Source organism: Anser cygnoides, chromosome 5 (assembly GCF_040182565.1).
Source record: "Anser cygnoides isolate HZ-2024a breed goose chromosome 5, Taihu_goose_T2T_genome, whole genome shotgun sequence".
Classification (NCBI taxonomy): Eukaryota; Metazoa; Chordata; class Aves; order Anseriformes; family Anatidae; genus Anser; species Anser cygnoides.
This window is the reverse complement of record NC_089877.1, coordinates 21,455,869-21,476,688: the sequence shown is the minus strand read 5'-3', so window position 1 is coordinate 21,476,688 and position 20,820 is coordinate 21,455,869. Positions and strand designations below refer to the sequence as shown.

The window sequence follows — 20,820 nt, the reverse complement described above, 5'->3', positions numbered from 1 at the left end:
TCTGTAGGGCTATATCTGACAATTTTTCTTTGTCTTTTAATTTGTCCTATTTTGAACAGAAGACAAGTGACTTTGCTGTGAAGAGTGGTTTGAACAGGGTCTCTGTAAAGGTTATATTGTAGTGATCCATTTTGTAAGTGGTTGAAGAATTGGACCTTATGGTTGGATTTAAACATTTCAGTGTAGTCATCATACTTGAATCTCCTCAGCTGAGCAAAGAATGTAAGAACATGCTTAAAGTCCTGCTAACTTCAATAAAGTTTAGCAATACCTTTCTTTCTTTTATTAATGTAGTTTACTGGGTTTCTGGGTCATCTGAACTCCTACCACCATATACCTCCAGTGAAATTAATGCTTTCTTTAGATCTCATTGAGATCATTGAGGGTGATAATAAATGCATCTGTATAAAGAGAAGAATAAATAGATTAACCACCTGATAATGTAGCACAGTCCTTAAACATGCACACACATATGCAAAAATATGTTTTTATCATGAATAGGCTATTTAAGTTTTTATTTACTTATTTTTTACCAGAGTTACATCACTCCACATTACAGGTCAACAGTTACGACTCAAATATTTTGTCTCAAATGAAAGAAAAACTATTTTTAATGGAAAGAACAAATCTGTGTTTTTCCACCTCATATGCTTACAATTATATATTTATTAGTGTTTTCTAAAGTGACTGTCTAAATATTTGGCATAAATAATAGAGCTGTGGAAATGAAGTTTAAAGTAGGTGGATTTAATAATAACTCTTAATTTTTGTGTAATAGTTGTGTTAGATACCTGTGGTCAACAGAGCAAGATTTAGGTATTCAAGGTAGAATTTTAAAAACCAAAGTGCGGTGATTTTATATCTATATAAAATGTAAGTATAACCACAGTCTAACCAATGCTTGACCACAATATCAACGCAGCTTAATTTCTGCAACTCTTCTCTTTGAAGATGGAGGAAGGAAATCGAGTTTCCACCAAATCCCTATGCTCTTGTGGTCTCCCATTTCAATCAGGGATATAAAGTAGAATACAATGAATCCATAGTAAAGACTTTCCCAGGACATTAGAGAGATCAGTAAAAACTGTTTTCGTTAGCTGTCTGTAATTAAAGAACACCCTTCATAGAGAGCTTACAATTTAGAGAACATGTAAGCCTCTACATCTCTCTGAGACTGATCAAAATAGGAATCTCCATACCGCTGGGAACTTAGGTGAGGCTATAAAATATTCAGCTCCTTTAAGACACATGTTTTTTTGTTTGTTTGCTAGCTTTTAAGCCAAGATGAATATTTTTCTTATTAAATCCTTTTAAATTAGTCATACTGTGATTCCTGTTTCTAAGGAAGGAAAGAAAGGCAAATCCCTAATAACTACTTAACTCCAGTTGTGCTACAGTCGTCTTCATAATTGGAGCTGTTACAAAACGCTTACCTTAACTTCAGTGCTTGAGCATGTCAGTCCCTATAATTTTTACACAGTTAGCCCAGTGCATCTGCACAAGCATGCATGTGTTGTCACTCTGCATTCTATTTGTACTATATAAAAACTGTTTTTGCTTTGCTTTGCATGGGGTGGTGCCACATTTAAGTACAAAATTCCATGTCTTATTTCATCATCTGGAAAGTCATTAAATGCGTATTCATAAAAAGAAGATGGAGGAATATTTTTGTTCACATTTTTACACATACAGAGAATTCCCAGCCATTGCATACAGCAAGCAGAATGATATTGTCAACTTGATCTTGAAACCACAACTGTGTAGAAGTTTAGGAAAGTTCAGGAGCTGGTTTTTCCTTTTTTAAAGTACACGTGATATTTCTGTAACCATCAGAACAACTCTACATTTATGTATCCCCTTTCAAATTTGAATTGCTGTGTATGCCAGCTGTTTCTCATCCTCTTGATGAAGCCAAACAGTGCTGATAATGCTAATAGAGAAATTGAGGCATATACAGATTTAGGGCTAGCTTTTCAAAAGAGCACAGCACCCCAACTGGGGCCAGATTTCAAAAGATCTCTGATCCTATTCAGCAACAAAATAAATAGCCAGATTTTCAAAAGATTTCAGCACTTTGGTAATCTGATCATAAGAAGCAGCTGCTGAGCACATTTGCAAAGCCAGCCAAGAGTGACTTGCTCAATATCACATGAGAAGCGTGTGGTTGAGCAGGGAATAGAGCCCTCTTTCCATGTCCTAAGATTAAGAGTCCAGTTCTTTAGCAAGAAGGACATCTTCATGTCCTTTGCAAGAATACTGTATTAGTGAGCCTTTCATCAAGAAATTTAACCCATTTCTGTGAGGACATAGTTTTCAGAATAACTATTAGGACATATGCTCAGGCTGGATAATGAAGCAATCAAATAGGAGAAACACTTCTAACCAGTTTCATATTGAATCTGTGTTATATTGTCTTAATTAGGCATACCTTGAAAAATAATCTCTACAGTGTTTTTTTAAAGACTTCATTACCTGTTGCCAATCTTTTAAGTGTCACAAAAAAAAATAATAATAAGTAGGTATTCTAAGAAATATGAGAAATCCACAGAAGCCTGTGACAAGTGTCCAGGTGTGATTTTCTGTGGGCTTCCACCCTAACACAATTTTCTGAATGATGCATAATTTTTCTTTTTTTTTTGACATTTTAAATATTTGTTTCTGTCCCTTCCTGTAGTTGGTAGAAATGGGAAGTTTAGTTTTCTCCTTATTTTGTGTATAAAATCTAGCTTCATGTCTTGCTCTCTGTACCTTCTAGTTTCTATCCTGTTTGTGTTTTTGTTTTTTTTCCTCCTGTTATTCTTTTGCTCCAACATGCTATCCTGAAGACTTAATGGGCAAGCTTTATTTCACATATACTACTAAGGAACTGAGAGGAAAAGTAACGGCTCACCCAGCCTCATTGTACATTTTGCTTTTGTAGTTGTTTTCCAACAACTTCACAAGACATAAAGGAACTGCAGTCTTCATGCAGATGGTTGAATCGAGAGGCCACGTGGCTGCCTTGAGACGATAAGTCTTTTACAAGGTCTACGTATTGCGTTCACCTATTACCAGCCTGGGAGCCAGCCCCATAGATGTTCCTTGGATAGAAGTATCAGGCACAGCCAGTGCTCAAACAGTTTTCCAGTGTGTGCTCACTCGCAGCTTTAGTGTTCTTTGGTCTCTAGCAGTGATGATGCCAGAAAATGCGGTGTGGGCATTATCTTTGAAGATGCCCATGTGTATCCTGAAAGTGTTGTTCTTTCACCTGCCGAACAAAAAGAAAAATTTGGGGGAAAGCTCTGTTCAGTTTGAACTGAACTGCATACAAAGGATATGATGGTCATGAAGTGATTGGTTCTTGAATTGGAGAGCACTTGCAGAACTTTTTTGTTAAGGTACAATGTTAAGCTGCTGTGGTAAGCATCTAGTCTGACCTTTTGCAGACCCAAGACAAAACCTCATCCAGTAATTTCTGCATCTGTTTGAGATACAGGTTTATCTCTTAAGAAGGTATCTTATGTTGATGTAAAGCATTTAAATGATAAAGAATCAACTACATCCCTGGGCAGATTGTTCCAACGGTTAATTACTGTCACTGTGAAAAAAGTGTGCCTCATTTGTAGTCTTATTTCAGCTTCGGCTTCCAAACACTGGATCTTGTTATGCCTTTTTCACTAGATTAATGAGCTGCCTACTGTCAGAAATCTCTTCCACATGTAGGTATTGTGATCCTCTTAACCTTCTTTTCAGTAACTAAATAAATTGAGCTTTCTTAGTCTTTCACTATAGGGAATGACTTTCAGAAGTCTAATCACTCTTATAGTTCTTATTTGAGTCCTATCCAATTTTCTAAGATTTTCAGAACGGAGAAAACCACAGCTGAACACAATATTTCAATAACAGCGTCATAAAAGCCTGAAGTAAAAATTCCAGTGTCTATTCCAGTGTGATATTCTCTGGCTTATCTCAGTGAAATATTTAATGTGCATTTTGGTGTACTACAAATAGCTTTTTTTTTTTTTTTTTCTTTGGGAATTAACATCTCTTTGCCTCTCACTACGGTGGTTCTGGAAAAGGTTTAAACAATGTCAAGAGACAAATTCTCAGGAATAATTGTGAATGCTGAAGGTTACCTGTAGTTTGTATTTTGTCTCAAGAGCAGAGTTATTTCAGTAGGAATAGACTGTGGTAGAGAGAACTGAATTTAGAGAGTGGGCACCACAAGGTAAGATTGGGGAAGTAATCTTTTGGGGAACAAAGCTTTCATAGTTGGGATATCGAACGGGCCAGGATAGGTACAACCACAATGTTGGCTTGCCTGCAGAATCCAGAAGATCTCTCCAAAAAACCATCTGTCCACACAGACACACATTCACAATCCTGTGGTGCACAGAAGTTAGGGCTCTGCAAGGAAAATGAAGTCACTTTTTTAAGACAGCATGTTAACTGAAACCAAAATTTGTATGGAAATGAGAAGAAAAGCCATTCTGAATCCATACTTCCCTTAGTTCAAAATTAGAGTTAAGTGAACTCAGGCTATCTGCATGGTTTCAGTTCAGCTGTCTCTAGCATTTTATAGTAATGGAAAGAGACATGAGCCTTATCTGCAAGGAAAAGTGCCGCCTTCAGACCCAGGCAGTTTCTTCACGATTATAAACTAAGCTTCAGATTTTGTCAGTGACTTCCTTTAGTTCATATTCTCAAAAAGTAAATTCTGAAAGTAACAGACAAAGATTTCAGGCTCTCAGCCATTTCCCTCTGTGAATTGCTTTGGGAGAAAAATACTTTACTTTTTCTTTTTTTTTTTTTTTTAAGTCCTGTACAAAAGCTGTCTCCTCAGACTCCTGGGTCAATTCCCTTAACTTTCCAAAAATGCTGTTACATTCTTTTTACAACTTTAACCCAGACAGCAATCTTTGGACACCTCAGGAGAACTTTCCTTTGTGCTTCAGCTCTCACTTCAGAGGCATGGGATTTTGTCTGTCCTCAAAAATTTGGGGTGACTACTTCAATTCTATGGAACATTAAACGAAGTGATATCAGAACTTGAAGTCTTGCTTCTCTTGTTTGTGAAGCGTGTGTGTCAGAAAGGAAACCAGTGGCTCTGAGACAGCAGCACTCACCACTGCTCTGCTTGATATGCTGCTACAGGTAGACCGAAGAGATATTTGACTCTTATCTCTGGCACTATCTTCCCTCATCTTGTGTTACCCAACTTTTCAATTTACCTTACCTGTATTTGCCCTGTCTTCTTTCCCAAAACTATTTGCTAGGGTTGGATTACTTGTAACAATAGCCAAAATTAAAAAGTGCTTTGGCTTCTTTGCCTATATGGTTGGTTATGTGTTGTCAAAGGATAAATTGGATAACTGCATTCATTTGCACTTCTCCACAGAACTTTTAAAACTATTTAAGAAAAAGAAAAGGTAAACCTAAATAAGGGTACACAGTATTTGGGTGGGTATGTCAGGCTACAGGTTATTTCTGCTATTAATTGTTTTTCTTTGGATATATTCATGTGTTTTAGTAACTTACAGTAGAGTTAACAAGAAAGTTAAAATCATCTAAGTCCATCTGTAGTATATTTTATGCTTCTAATGATTTCATTTTTATGTCTCTGTTTAGTTTCATACTGATCATTTATACTGACAAAAAAGAAAAAGCAAGGAACCTGCCATCAATCATTCATTTAATCAAGTAGCAAAAGTAGATAAATAAACATACTGAGTTAATTATTCTTCTGTACATAATGATTGACAATAATGGTAATTTATTCCCTTTTTTAACCTTTGACTGCCAGTATAGTTGGGATTAATAGATACTGACAAAATGAGAAGAAATACATTTTTAAAAGTCATTGAACATTGCTAATGTTGGAGCGCTTTCCCTGAAACTTTTCTCTGAAGATGCATCAGATCTATGTCATGCTATTTCTCACACCTTTTTGTGCTGTGTTTCATGCCATTTTGGTGATTGATATTAGTTTACAGACATATGACCAGGCATATTTTATGAATAAAGAAGCTTTCAGGGATATACAATATTGCATCTTCACATTTATTGGAGATAAATGTGGAGATTTGAAGACCTCGAAATATTTTGCACGTTATTGCAGAGTCCATTCAAAAGCTAACAAAACAAGTTAATGTTACAGCTAGTAAATTGTCATCTGCACCATCCATCAGACAACGTTTCTTCCATATGAATTCTCCTTTCCCCCTTTCCAATATTTGTGGGTCTGTCCAAAGTGGGGAGAGGATTTTTCAGACCCTTTTATAGAATTTCAAAAGGAGCTCTCACTGATAGGAGTGCAAAGAAGTCAATTCAACCACGTCTCCCAGCCTTTCACCACTGAATTGTATGTCCCCGTGACTCAACAGGCACCTCAGTGGATTCCCATTAATCAGTTACCCTAACTTCTAAAAGGTATTTGTCATAATTAATACTCCTTTAGATTAGTACAGGAGTATGGTGTCCTGAACAAAACGTGATGAGGACATTTTGCAGGTGTTTTTGAAATACTGTGTAATGTTGTGATTTTCAAACAAGTAGAAGGCATGGTGTATAATATGCTTTTCACCTAGCTTGAATGGTGCATCAATGAACAAAATACTACTTCTATTAGAAATAATCTGATTTTATTCAAGTGTGTTTCCTGTAATATTTCAATAAGTGTTGTTACATATTTCAAACATGAAAAAGCTTTGCATTTGGATCTGTACATTTTAGTAACTGAACCCAAAATTTCAGAGGCACAAATATGTAAGTCTTGATTTTACAGATTTTGTTTGGATCTGTTCTGTTCTGTTGTGTTTTGTTTCCTGAAAGGGTGACCTAGTTGTACATAACCAGATAATCTCCCAAATTCTATCTTTCTTCAGGTGTTCAAATATTGAAATGATTTCTTCCACTCACAAATGGCATGCTATATGGTTCCTTTGCATTCCTTTCTTAAGGAATGAAGGAGGACAGAGATATTTTTCCGTATACTGGGTCTCATGGACCAGGTTCCAATCCCAAACAAACAACAAAAACAAAACAACAACAACAAAACCTTGGTCAGTTTGAAGAGTGATACAAAGGTTCAGAAAAGAAGAAAGTTAGTTGTTGGCATGGTGTGTAGTGTCAGTCTTTCAAGGTATACTTCCTGCTTTTAGACCTGAGCTCCCTAAGGAATTATTGTCGTCGTCCCCTCCCCCCGGCCTTGCCATTTTGTGGCCTTTAGAGAGACTGCTTGCTGGTGGGGTTGCAGCTCCCATCGAGCTTCACATTATGCCGATAGGCATGGACTTGGTAGTGAGAGTGTGTGAGAGGAGTCTATGGCCTTCTTATAGCAGCAATTGTAAAGGCAATTTGCAGGCTATAGACCTTATTAGTGAGGGTGGGCGTGGAGTAGACTGCAACTGCTAACCTGTAAGCAAGAATAACTAAGGAGGAACAATAAGAAAGAACCAATTGTGACTGCCCATATCTTGACTCAGGATCTTCTTGTCTCATACTCTCTAGATAACCCTTAGAGGCAAAGCGTTGTTTTTATTTTTCTACATTTGTTTAAGGGTCTCAAATTTTACTCTTTGGGAAACCCGTAAATTTTCTGACTCAGGTCATGTTAAATGCTGTGTGTTTTCACTAAATATGTTCCAAACTAAGATTTGTCCAATGAAAAGAATAGCAAGAAAAAGTCTTTTCTTCATTGATTTGTTCAGCCAAAAATACAAGACTCCTGACCATGTCACAGAACTGAAAATAGAGGGAACCACTGCAGAAATCCTTGAAAGCAATCAGCCTATTTTTTTCTTTTGTAGTGGAATATTTTCTCTGCCCCCTTCATTGGGGTGAGCACTATCCTACCCTTTTTGTACAACAGCTTTATGTTTATTAGCAGCTGTTGTCTCAGAACTAACCTTCCATAATCTTATATGGAACCTAGACTAACCTTCCATAATCTTATATGGAATAAGATTAAAAGGACTATATCATTCTGTCTCCTCTTTCTGTTGGAAGGAGGGAGTTACAAATATCAATCAACCCATTCCTGATGTTCTATTCCATATCCACTTTCTGAGCATTTGCACTGGTTCTCTTTGGTCTAATTTATGCTGAAGGAAGGTGGTTCCTTCTAAGAGGGAGGCTCTGCTTTCATAGGTCAGCATCCAGGTAGATAACTGGCAGTGGCAGAACCTTTCATGGGAGTTTTATTCTTACTATGGTTTTAATTTAAATCAGACATATCCTGGAAAATACAGCATTTCTTTCTCACTTAAAGAAATTATGCTTATTTTAAGAAAAAAAAATATAGATTTTTCACTTAGTTGACCATTACATTTCCAGCCTATAAAAACTCATAATCAATATGTTTCAAATTATAAATTTCGAAAAAATATCAGCTTTGAAATATGTTTGCCAAACAATATAATTCATTTGCCCTAAGAATTCTAGCCAATCTTTAATTTTGCTGTAGTATAACATCATTAACAAAAATTTTGGGGTTTAAATGAATGTCATACCAAAACTTTTTTTTTTTTTTTTTTAAGATTTATAAAGGTAACTGGTAAAGGTTAGAGAATATTTTGTAATACCATATCTAACTGTATTTAGACTATACCATTATCTAATTCTAGGTTAGTTGATTTTGTAGTTCGTTGTCAGACTATCAATTCTTGTAAGAATACTTATCAAATTGCAGTATCAGTAAATCTGAATTTGACTGTTTTTCAGCTCAGTACCTGAATATTTCTTTAAGCAAAAATAAAAATATGAAAAGAATCGTGTTTGAAACAGATATGGGCATCATTAATAGAATGAAATGTTATTTAATGGAAAATTTTTTAATTTCTGATTTAGATGCTCCACACTTTCATACCGTATATAGCATTTACTAAGCATTTGAATTATATTTTGCTTTGTATTTTGCCGGGCAGCTTATGTACTCAGAGATCACCTAAGTACCAATAACACATTCTTGACTGAATAATGATGTATGTTGAATGTTACTTTTTTTGTCTTATAAATGGATGGCAATTTACACAGCTGTGGATGTGGGATGTTTCAATCCCAGACCATGTTGTAAGAAAAATTGAATGACAGTGAGCAAAACAGCAGTAATTATAAAACTAATTACTAAATGCTGATGATGCCCATAGGCTTTGCATAACTAAAATTAGAAAAGGAAATTGCTTTCGGCTTCAGAGAGGCAACATGCTAGTTATTTCACTGTTTCAGTCAAAATGGAACATGGTGTATAAAGTTCAATCAGGAAAAAAAAAACCAGTTTATGCACATATTTTTTTATACAGAAATGTTAAAAAAATCATCTTTTTTGTCTTTTAATATAAACATATCTATAACATAAATCGAGAAAAGTGATATGAAACAACTTGTTGAACATCTTTCTATAGAGCTTTACAAGGCCTAATTTACCATTTACTTACTTCAGCTTTGCTATTTATCAAAGAATCTACATGAATATGAAAAAAGAATCATGTCCTATCACGTAGGCCATGTGAAATATATGTTTGGGATATGCTTTGCAGGAGACGGGATTTCATAATTCCCTCAGTGGAGTTCCAGCTCACATGTATCCTGGGTATTTAGGGATTAGATTCATCTACTACACATGTATGAGTTTTTCCACGGCTAGAACTGCTGGAAAGGATCTTAATGTCTACTTTAGCTATAGTATATTTTTATATTTTATATTAATGCTGATATTATATAATGCTGATATTATGCATACCTATGTTTAGATATATATGCATACAATACTTAAATAGAATATGTGTATATTAATACATTTAATACATTAATACATTTTAGTTCATAAGCTAAAAAAGTATTAGTGACATGAAGACAAAGCGACAATTCAGGAAGCACATAAGGATTACCTTTTGCTAAACTCAGCTTAACATTCTGAATCTATGCTGTTGATTCATACAAAATTACACAGACATTATGGGATTTACCCTCCAAATTTTGGAGGGGGGGGCAGGGGGGAGGAGGGAGTTGATTGTTTTGATTTTTAAGTCTTTTCTAAATTTTTCATTGATCTTTTTGGCTGAACTGGGAAAAAATATATATTTTTTTTGTATATATTTTTGTATATATTTTTTGTATATATTTTATTTTGTCTGGGGGGGGGGTAACTGATAGATAGCTCTTTCTCAAAGGTTTGAAAGAAATACTCATTGCTTTCACTTCTGTCAAAATACATGAAACAAAAATCCACCAAGTTTGAATATTTTTAATTTCAAAGTTGTTCCAATGCATCGAGATTTAGCAGCTGTTGATAATGGAATCTAAAAATTAAAAATATAAAATCTGTGACCTGAGTGGTTTTTAAAATTCTCTATCTTATTCAATTTTCTGCTTTTTGGTAATTACATTGTAAGCCTTAGGAAAATATTAGGTCATTCATAGGAAAGCAAAATTTAAGTGTAGTAGAGTCATACACTATGTTTCCAACATATAAACATTACAGTAAGATTTATTTTTTTATATATATATTTTTAATGTGGGCCACTGAGTTATTTTTCATTTTGTTATATCCCGGTAAATTTGTGCTAAGGTAGATGATCTGAAATTGGAATGTCACATATCCAAATAAAGAATAAAAGAGAATGTTTGTTTGTCATACCGGATTTTTTAGAATCAAAGTCTGCAATCCTCACTTTGACAAGGTCCCCACATTTAAAGGCACATTTCTACTCGGTTGTTAAGAACAGATTGTAACTGTTCTCATGCACTGTTTATATGTATAATATATACAATTTCCATCCAAGTTTGCAAAAAAAAAAATACTTAAAGGACTTAAAGTACTATTTGAAAACAAGGAACTAAAACTTCTCTTTATTCTTATGTTATTTTTTTTGTTTGTTTTGTTTTTGCATTAATAGCAGTAGCATTATTAGTGGCATTATTTCTAAGTTTCAGTTCTACAAATCACATTAAAATCATTAAGTGATTTTATTGAATGAGATTGTCTTTAAAAAGCACTCAGAAAAAGGCAAATAACAAATCCTTCTTATAAGGACACAATTTTCTCAGAGGTTTCTGTCATGTTACGCTTTAGCAATCTCTCTATTGTGTGAAAAGAAACAATTTATTTTCAGTACTTGAAGGATACAGAATGTCTGACTGACTGCTGTCATAGCCTGTTGTTTTTAACATAAACATTACAGCTGTGTTTGCTTTGAAATATTTGGCCATTATCCAGTAAATCTGTGCTGGAACACTAAATTATCACCTTATGCCCTCCTCCATCATAAGGAAGTGCTTTTGTCAAGAAAACATTGCTGCTGTCTCTTCCTACTTTTTATTTCTGCGTATTCAGGAACTTTTTCTTTTGTTTTGTTTTTGTTTTCTTTTGTTTTATTGTCATTTAAAAGCAAACTACTGAATGTCCTGATAGGTAAACTAAAAAGCATACAGAAATATGGATGAAAGTCCTTCCTTAGTAGATGAAATTAAAAAACATATTTGGCCCTAATTTTTGTGAATGTTCCCAAGATGTTTAAGACTTTAGCAATTTAATCTGTCTGATTATTGCACCATTTTCTTGACAGATATGAAGAGATTTGTATCGTTGTTGTCTTCCTTACTCTTTCACAGTTATCTGTGTCATGAACTTGTAAGAAGTATTTACGTCATAAATACAAAAAGTAATTAACACAGATGAAAACAGCGAACCTCACATAATTGAAGTTTTCACAAGTGGAAATAACTTGGTGAGTCTTTCTTCAAGGAAAGGGTGGTTAAGCATTGGAACAGGCTGCTCAGGGAAGTGGTGGAGTATTTAAATATCCTGGAGGAGTATGCACATGGTGCTTAGGGACATGGCTTACTGGTACATCTGGTGGTGTTAGGTTGGCCATTGGACTTGATGATCTTAAGGGTCTTTTTCAACACAAATGATTATACGCTTCTAAGTTTACATCCTAACTTAAGATAGTGTTGAAGAAGAGGCTAGATTTAATGATCATGTGCTTACCACAATTAATGCTCTAACTGAAATTCAATGTACATACATTGCATAAGATTGGGTCTTTTTCTTGTGTGTGTACATGAGCATGGAGGAATTACTGTATGATCTATATTTCTTCCAGTGTTCTTGGAGGAGTTTTTACATGTATGTTAGCTGTCTCTTTGTAAAGATGAAGGTTTTTTCCTACTCAGTTTTTCAAAAACTTTTCTACTTCCCTGTGCAGTTTTTGATTCCTTGAAATACTTTCCAATATCATAAGTAACAAATCTCCTCAATTAAGAAAAATTTAAACATATGCTTAACTTTAGACACATAAGCAATTCCATTGATTTAAACAAGATTATTCATTTGCTTTGAGTTAAGACTTAAGAGTCTTGCTGAACGTGAGTCATAAGAAAAAGGCAAAAACCAGATCTAAAATTAGGGCACGAATTACCTTCCTCAGCTTATTATCTTTTCAGTCTTTCTTTGTGTTTGTAATTCCTTATCAATTTATCAGTCTGTATGGCATGCTCATATCTGTAGACAATTTGTGTTCTATTTTCAAGTATCTTTTTGTGAAATGCTAGATCTGTTGGTTTCCTGAAGTCTGTTCTGCATTACGTTTACTACGTTCCCTACATGGTGTTTTTAAGAAATTACAAGATTGATTTTAACCACATGCATTTAGATTGCAGAATTTGGTTTGAAATCATTGCAAAGAAAACCAAAGCACTTTTGAGTTAAATCTCTGAGATATTATCATTGTATGATAAATTTTAGCTGATTTCTGCCTGTTCTGCCTTATTGTCACAAGGGAGTGCATCAAAGGTGTTTAGCACAAATAAACTATGTAGTTATCTTAGAAGAGAAGCCTCTGTTTTTACGCAACAAGATTGGGTCCACTTTCTCTATGATCAGAGTATTACAAAGCTAGCAAAGAATAATTTATATCAGAGGTTCTGTGATGGAATGAAATGGAACTCTTTTGAAGTATGATCTCTGAAAGCACAGCATGAAGCTCAAATAAAGTGAAGGACATTCGCTATTACAAGTAATGTCCTTAATAATCTTGTTAGTCTAGTCTCCCTCTGTACGAGACAAATGGAACATTATTGGCTTATGGGCTGTAGTAAATAATTTAGTTTCCAATATTCAGACTGCTTTGACAGTAAATTAAAATGACATGAAAGGGGCTTGTTGAATAAAGAAAGTATCCAATCAAATTTAATTGGCATGACTAAGGCAGTAGAAATATGTTTTATAATTAAACCATGTTGTCTTGGAGCTTTATAAGCATGTATGAATCAAAATGTCAAAAATTATTCTTTGATACTGTGCATTTAAAACTTTGCATGGTGAATAGTTTTCTTAAACAAGGTTCTAGACACGCATATTGATTCAACATGAGAATAGTTTTAAAGTTTTAAATAAGTCTGGTTTTAGCATTTATATACTGTTCCTAGGATTTTCAGTAAAAGCATTGAATATTTTTATAGTCCCTTCATACATTAAAATATGTCTGGCTATTAAACTAGTTTCACATGATCCAGCTTTTTACTCAGGTATAAGCTCTGCAATGTTTCAGCTGTTATAATTTGGGATGTCTGAAATTAGTGGTAATAAGTGAGAGCGTAAAAGAAGGAAAACAACTGGTGGAAACGTGAAAGGGAAGGTAAAATAGGTGGCAAAATACTAGTTTTCTTTTACTATTTCTTTTACTTATTTTAGTCAACCAATTTTAGAGTTCACATATATTAACCAAATTTTTTGAAATATCTCTCTGCCAAAGTAATTTCAGAAAATGTATATTGAATGTGTATTTAATTGCATAAAGAGAAAATATCTACACAGTTCCAAGGAGGACAGTACCTTCAGAAACTTGCACATTTCCAATCATTCCTTTGTTCTGATACACACACACACACACACACACACACTATATAATAGTTACTTGCACATCCTAATGATACTTCTTTTTCTAAAAAGATATTATATAGCTTGTCCTGTCATTCAAACAAAGAAACAAAAAACCTTATAGAGAAGTGGATGGGACCACTCTCATGACTGGAGTGCTGCAATGTCTGACTATAGGCTCTTCAGAAGGGACAGGCAGCACAGAAGGGGTGGTGGTGTGGCTCTCTGTATTAGAGAGTGTTGTGATGTTGTGGAACTTGAGGCTGGGAATGATAAGGTTGAGTCCCTATGGGTTAGGATCAGTGGGAAGGCCAACAAGGCAAGGATCCTGGTGGGGGTCTGTTATAGACCGCCGAACCAGGATGAGGAGACGGATGAGGAGTTCTACAGGCAGCTGGCAGAAGTTCCGAAATCATCAGCGCTTGTTCTCGTGGGGGACTTTAACTTCCCAGACATATCCTGGAAGCACAACACAGCCCAGAGAAAGCAGTCTAAGAGGTTTCTGGAGAGCGTGGAAGATAGCTTCCTGACGCAGCTGGTTAGAGAGCCTACCAGGGGAGGTGCCCCGCTAGACCTTCTGTTCACAAACAGTGATGGACTGGTGGGAGATGTGGTGGTTGGGAGCTGTCTTGGGCAGAGTGACCACGAAATGGTTCAGTTCTCTATTCTTGGCGAAGTCAGGAAGGGGACCAGTAAAACCGCTGTCTTGGACTTCTGGAGGGCTGACTTTGAGCTGTTCAGGACACTGGTTGGCAGAGTCCCTTGGGAGGAGGTTCTGAAGGGCAGAGGAGTCCAGGAAGGCTGGGCACTCTTCAAGAAGGAAATCTTAATGGTTCAGGAGCGGTCTGTCCCCACGTGCCCAAAGACGAGCCGGCGTGGAAGATGACTGGCCTGGCTGAACAGAGAGTTGTGGCTCGAGCTTAGGAGAAAAAAGAGGGTTTATAATCTTTGGAAAAGAGGGCGGGCTACTCAAGAAGACTATAAGGATGTTGTGAGGCTGTGCAGGGACAAAATTAGAAAGGCCAAAGCTCATCTGGAGCTCAATCTGGCTACTGCCGTTAAAGATAACAAAAAACGTTTTTACAAATACATCAACGCAAAAAGGAGGACTAAGGAGAATCTCCATCCTTTACTGGATGCAGGGGGAAACTTAGTTACAAAAGATGAGGAAAAGGCTGAGGTGCTTAATGCCTTCTTTGCCTCAGTCTTTAGCGGCAAGACCAGTTGTTCTCTGGATACCCGGTACTCTGAGCTGGTGGAAGGGGATGGGGAGCAGGATGTGGCCCTCACTATCGACGAGGAAATGGTTGGCGACCTGCTACAGCACTTGGATGTACGCAAGTCGATGGGGCCGGATGGGATCCACCCGAGGGTACTGAGCGAACTGGCGGAGGAGCTGGCCAAGCCTCTTTCCATCATTTATCAGCAGTCCTGGCTATCAGGGGAGGTCCCAGTTGACTGGCAGCTAGCAAACGTGACGCCTATCTACAAGAAGGGCTGGAGGGTAGACCCTGGGTACAATAGGCCTGTTAGTTTGACTTCAGTGCCAGGGAAGCTCATGGAGCAGTTTATCTTGAGTGTCCTCACGCGGCACTTGCAGGGCAACCAGGCGATCAGGCCCAGTCAGCACGGGTTTATGAAAGGCAGGTCCTGCTTGACGAACCTGATCTTCTTCTATGACAAAGTGACATGCTTAGTGGATGAGGGAAAGGCTGTGGATGTGGTCTACCTTGACTTCAGTAAGACTTCTGACACCGTTTCCCACAACATTCTCAAGGAACTGGCTGCTCGTGGCTTGGACTGGCGTACGCTTTGTTGGGTTAAAAACTGGCTGGATGGCCGGGCCCAAAGAGTTGTGGTGAATGGAGCCAAATCCAGTTGGAGGCCGGTCACTAGTGGAGTCCCCCAGGGCTCAGTACTGGGGCTGGTCCTCTTTTATCTTTATCAATGACCTGGATGAGGGGATCGAGTGCACCCTCAGTAAGTTTGCAGATGACACGAAGTTAGGTGCATGCCTCGATCTGCTCGAGGGTAGGAAGGCTCTGCAGGAGGATCAGGATAGGCTGGACCGATGGGCTGAGGTCAACTGTATGAAGTTCAACAAGGCCAAGTGCCGGGTCCTGCACCTGGGGCGCAACAACCCCAAGCAGAGCTACAGGCTGGGAGATGAGTGGTTGGAAAGCTGCCTGGCCGAGAAGGACCTGGGAGTACTGGTTGATAGTTGGCTGAATATGAGCCAGCAGTGTGCTCAGGTGGCCAAGAAGGCCAACAGCATCCTGGCTTGCATAAGAAGCAGTGTGGCCAGCAGGGCTAGGGAAGTGGTTGTCCCCCTGTACTCGGCTCTGGTGAGGCCGCACCTCGAGTATTGTGTTCAGTTTTGGGCCCCTAGCTACAAGAAGGACATGGAGGTGCTCGAGAGAGTCCAGAGAAGGGCAACGAAGCTGGTGAGGGGTCTGGAGAACAAGTCTTACGAGGAGCGGCTGAGGGAGCTGGGATTGTTCAGCCTGGAAAAGAGGAGGCTCGGGGCGACCTTATTGCTCTCTATAGGTACCTTAAAGGAGGCTGTAGAGAGGTGGGGGTTGGTCTATTCTGCCACGTGCCTGGTGACAGGACGAGGGAGAATGGACTAAAGTTGCACCAGGGGAGGTTTAGGTTGGATGTTAGGAAGAACTTCTTTACTGAAAGGATTGTTAGGCATTGGAATGGGCAGCCCAGGGAAGTGGTTGAGTCACCATCCCTGGAGGTCTTTAAGAGACGTTTAGATGTAGCCCTTAGTGATATAGTTTAGTGGAGGACTTGTTAGTGTTAGGTCAGAGGTCGGACTAGGTGATCTTGGAGGTCTCTTCCAACCTAGATGATTCTGTGAAGTTATCTATGAAAAAGTTTTCTAAATTAAACTTGTCTTTTTGAAAATATAGACAGATGACTTCCCTCCTAGTTTAGGAACATTATTGAAGTTACTAAAAAATACTGATGCGCATGCATAAGTGGATGCTAGGATTCTAAAATGGATTAAACTTTAAGGCACAAGAAAAGACAGATACAGAAGTGGAAATGAATGGCAGAATTCAACGTTTGTATATAACCTTGTATATGATATATAGCATATTCATATACTGTCATGCACTCCTGACATGAATTATGTCCAGTTGCAGATATAAATATCCATGGGTCTATTTATGGACCAGTATTATTTTAAAAGAAACCAGGTCTGTGCAGCTCCAGGCATCTCTCCCTCTTTTCTAGAGCCCAAAACCTACCATTCTTTATCCAAGTCCTAAGGTTTAATACTTGGTTGTGTATGTACGTTGGACTCTGTGGCATCCTGCGGTGCCTGACACTCTGGTTTCTGAGATGAGTTCAAGCTGATAAAGCCTGTGCTACTTGTACTATGAAAAAAGGTGAAAACTTCTTTTCAGCATCACCTAGCCTCATCTTTTGCAGGAAAAAAAAAAAAAGTTTTCCTTAATCTTTGATAGGTGTGGGTAACTGGATGTCCAATTGCTTGTCTTATATACCATTCTGTTTGTAGACATGGGGGTGAAAAATTCTGTTTTTTAGGTGAGTGAACTCCACGTGAACAGAGCTAAATAAAGGCTCTAGCTGATCTCACTTGACAGCTGGAAGCCTTATTTCCCCTGAAAAGAGAAGTGGGAATTCTATGAGGTGCAGTCTGCCTTAAATTTCTACTCATGACAAATCTGTGCTTGTCTTCTCAGCACTGTGTTACTTCATACTTTTATTCTCTTGTATTAGAGCCTTGTAGAAAGATTTTGAGAATTAAATGCAAAACCTTCTTAAATACCTTTCAAACTCCTCACCCTAGACTACTTCCTGAATGATCAGTTTGCTGATTAAGCAGAATTTTACTAGCAGTGACATTTTAGGCATTGATGGTTTGTATCATACCAACCAGGTGCAGGTGAATAACCCCTCTGTTGTAGTTTTAGTTAAAGCCTCCTGGTGGGGAGTTTACATTTCTCTAGCTACGTCATATTTGCATCAGTATAACTATGGGATATCATCACTGAAAATTATTATTGAATTCAAGTGGGAGTTTTTTAAAGATCTGTGGGCATTGTTCATGGGCCTTGACTCTGTTAGCTATTACTGTTATTGTGGACCTCATATCTCTGCTGAGTCTTCCAGTACCCAAAATTCTACTTATTTTGTCTTCAGCGCTGAGCATCCCAAAAAATTTCTGCTCAAGAACTGATTCCCAACGTGAATGATCAGTTAGTAAACTTCAGGCTCAGTGAAATCAATGTCAAAACTCAATGGCAAAATAACGCCAGCCCTTCCAAAGAGAATAGCAAATTGTTTCTAACAGATCAGGATTCCACTGCAGATTTTTATTATCTTTTTTTTTTTTTATGATAAATCAAGATTGACAGACAAGCCGTATTTTTTCCCGAATATTGTTTTGTGGGGTGGCTGGTTCTTCCAAGGATAAGATTTCTGGTTTGATTCTTCAAAGTGTAGGACATGTTTTTATATTGTATTGCATCTGGTTTGTGTTAGCATAAATTCTACCAATTTTGCTTTTACTGGCTTTGAAGAAAATATAGTAGAAAATAACGAACGCTTACATTTCATGATTGCTGATTACATTTCTTGTTTGATTTACCTTTTTTTTCTATATTTTCAAATTTGCCATTTCAGATTGAGAGCTGTTCCTTTCATCTTTATTTTTCCTAGTTTACTAGTACTAGGTATCTTCTTTTAGTATCTACCAGAATTTTAAATATTTTTGTTTCCACGTATCTTTTTGTCAAGGAAATTAGTTGTTAGAATAAGGGTCAATTCAGGTAGGCTCAAGATTTAGACCACATTACTTTCATTCTACAATGTTTACAAATTCCATGACTCACAAGAAAAAGAAAAAAAAAAAAAAAAAGGCAATTGGCTGTGTGCTTTCTTTCATCAAGCATATTGTTCTGATGTCCCAAATTGCATTTCTTCTTCATCACTGTAAGAGGTGTACTTCTATTTTATTAGAATGCAAACAGAATGTTTTTAAAAGCAATAAAATAAAATACATTGGAAAGATATTATGTGATGTGTTAAGATTTACTTTTTGATATACTAGTGAAATCTACTGGGGAGAAGTCCTTGCTGTATCTGGTGTTTTTTTTTCTTTTTTGGTTTTTAATTTTTATTTAGTTTTTGGCCCATTTGTGCTGAACATTGTAATATATAGAATAGAACTTGGAGAAAAATATACCTCTCTCTATGTGCAGAAGTACTTTTCTGAATTAGTATTTCAGGGCCTAACATACAAATTTAAAAACAAAACAAACAGGAGAACACAATTGTATTTTCACATTGTGATTTAGTTAACTAGACATCCTCCGTAACATCAAGAGTGTCGTTTTTTTTGTTATGAAGTCTAGATTATATTCAGTCAATACAGAGTAGGGCTTGGGAGCTATATTATGTGAAAAATGACCATATGTGATAGATTTTTACAGAACAAAATTCACAGTGATACAATTGCTTACCTTTTCACAGTGACACTTATTAGAACTTATGAGAATCATAAGAGGTAATCTCCTCCTAGAGGCAACATAACTTTGTATTTGTTTGTTAGAGCACTGTGTATTATTGGGGAGATAGATAGTCCATCTTGTTTAGCTAAAACAATGCTGTACTATGTGTCATAGTACCATACTGAAGTTCTTATAAACATCTTACTTACCGATATTTTATGATTTTATGGCTTCACAAACAAAATGTAAGATCTTTCTAAAACTTTAACAAAACATTTTGAAACTTTTTTTCCTTCTTCATTCTTTACTAACCTCATGCAGAATGTGTATTTTTCTTAACTGAAATTCATCATCCAGTGTTTCATGTAAGTGAAATATGAGAGTAAAAATAGTAGAATTTTCAAGGCTTTTGTATAGACTCAGGAGAGTCTTTCCTGCAATATCTAACTGAAAAGGTAATGAACTGTAAAATATGTTGAAATGATTGGGGATTAAAAATCTCTGGTGTGTAGTGACAGTACAATTATATTCCACAGTAAAGGTTTCTTATATTAAGTGTAATAAATAAAACTTATTTTTTTTCCACTGTGATTGGTTGTCACCACTGTAATGATAGCTTTGACCTTCTCCCTCTTCAAATGTCGTTAGCCTGTGACCAACCAGTCAGGATGTTATAGAATGAATTGGGATGGCTGTGCATGAAGCCAGCTATTGAAAGAAAAAAAAAATTGAACACAAAAGTCTGTGGCAACTTCTGAGTCTTTTTGCATTGCTGCTCATGCACAACTGCTTTTACTCACATTTTCTATCTTGCAATATGTTAATTTATTTTAAGATATCTTTAACTGTAGCTGCTACAGCTATCTATTTAGTTTTAAGATATCTAGTTAGCATTTTTAACATTCAGATCTATATATGTTTATAGCACATTGCTCTTTTTATTCAAACAAGAGCAACCCTGTTCATCTGTTTGTGGGGATAAACCAGAAGAGTGCAAAAAATTTTTCTACTTCCTTATGAATAGTGGAGCAGTCAGGAGAAAGGATATAAAAATTCCCTTATTAATATGTTTGGGTCATGCATTACCAGGTACAGAACATGAGCCTCTGTTTTAACATTTATGCTAGTGTGAAGTGTGAATATTAAAGAATTATCGAAGTACTAGTGACTAGCCATAGTTATTCATCAGAATGGTGTGCCTTTTATTCCCTTTTTTCCCCCCTTTTTCTCAGGCACTGTATGTCTGGCTGGGATGTCAGGCAAGTGCTCTCTTAGTGTTTGACCTGTTTGGCTCTCCATTGTGCTTTTCCTATATGCAAGAACTAACTCTTTACTCCTCCCGGAGACTTAATGGCATCATTTCTACAAAGAGCTTAGTTTCTTTTGGCTCAGGGAGCAAGCAGTACAACTCATTTCAGTGTTGCAGCTCTGGGATCTGTACAATTTCCCTTATCCACTGTCCTTTATAGAGGT

At 36.8% G+C, this 20,820-nt stretch overlaps 1 protein-coding gene across 6 annotated transcripts in view; it reads left to right on the top strand.

The window, feature by feature from the left end:
- Positions 1 to 20,820, top strand: part of NPAS3 (neuronal PAS domain protein 3) — a 616,070-nt gene that overhangs the window by 193,813 nt on the left and 401,437 nt on the right. The window lies entirely within an intron of this gene.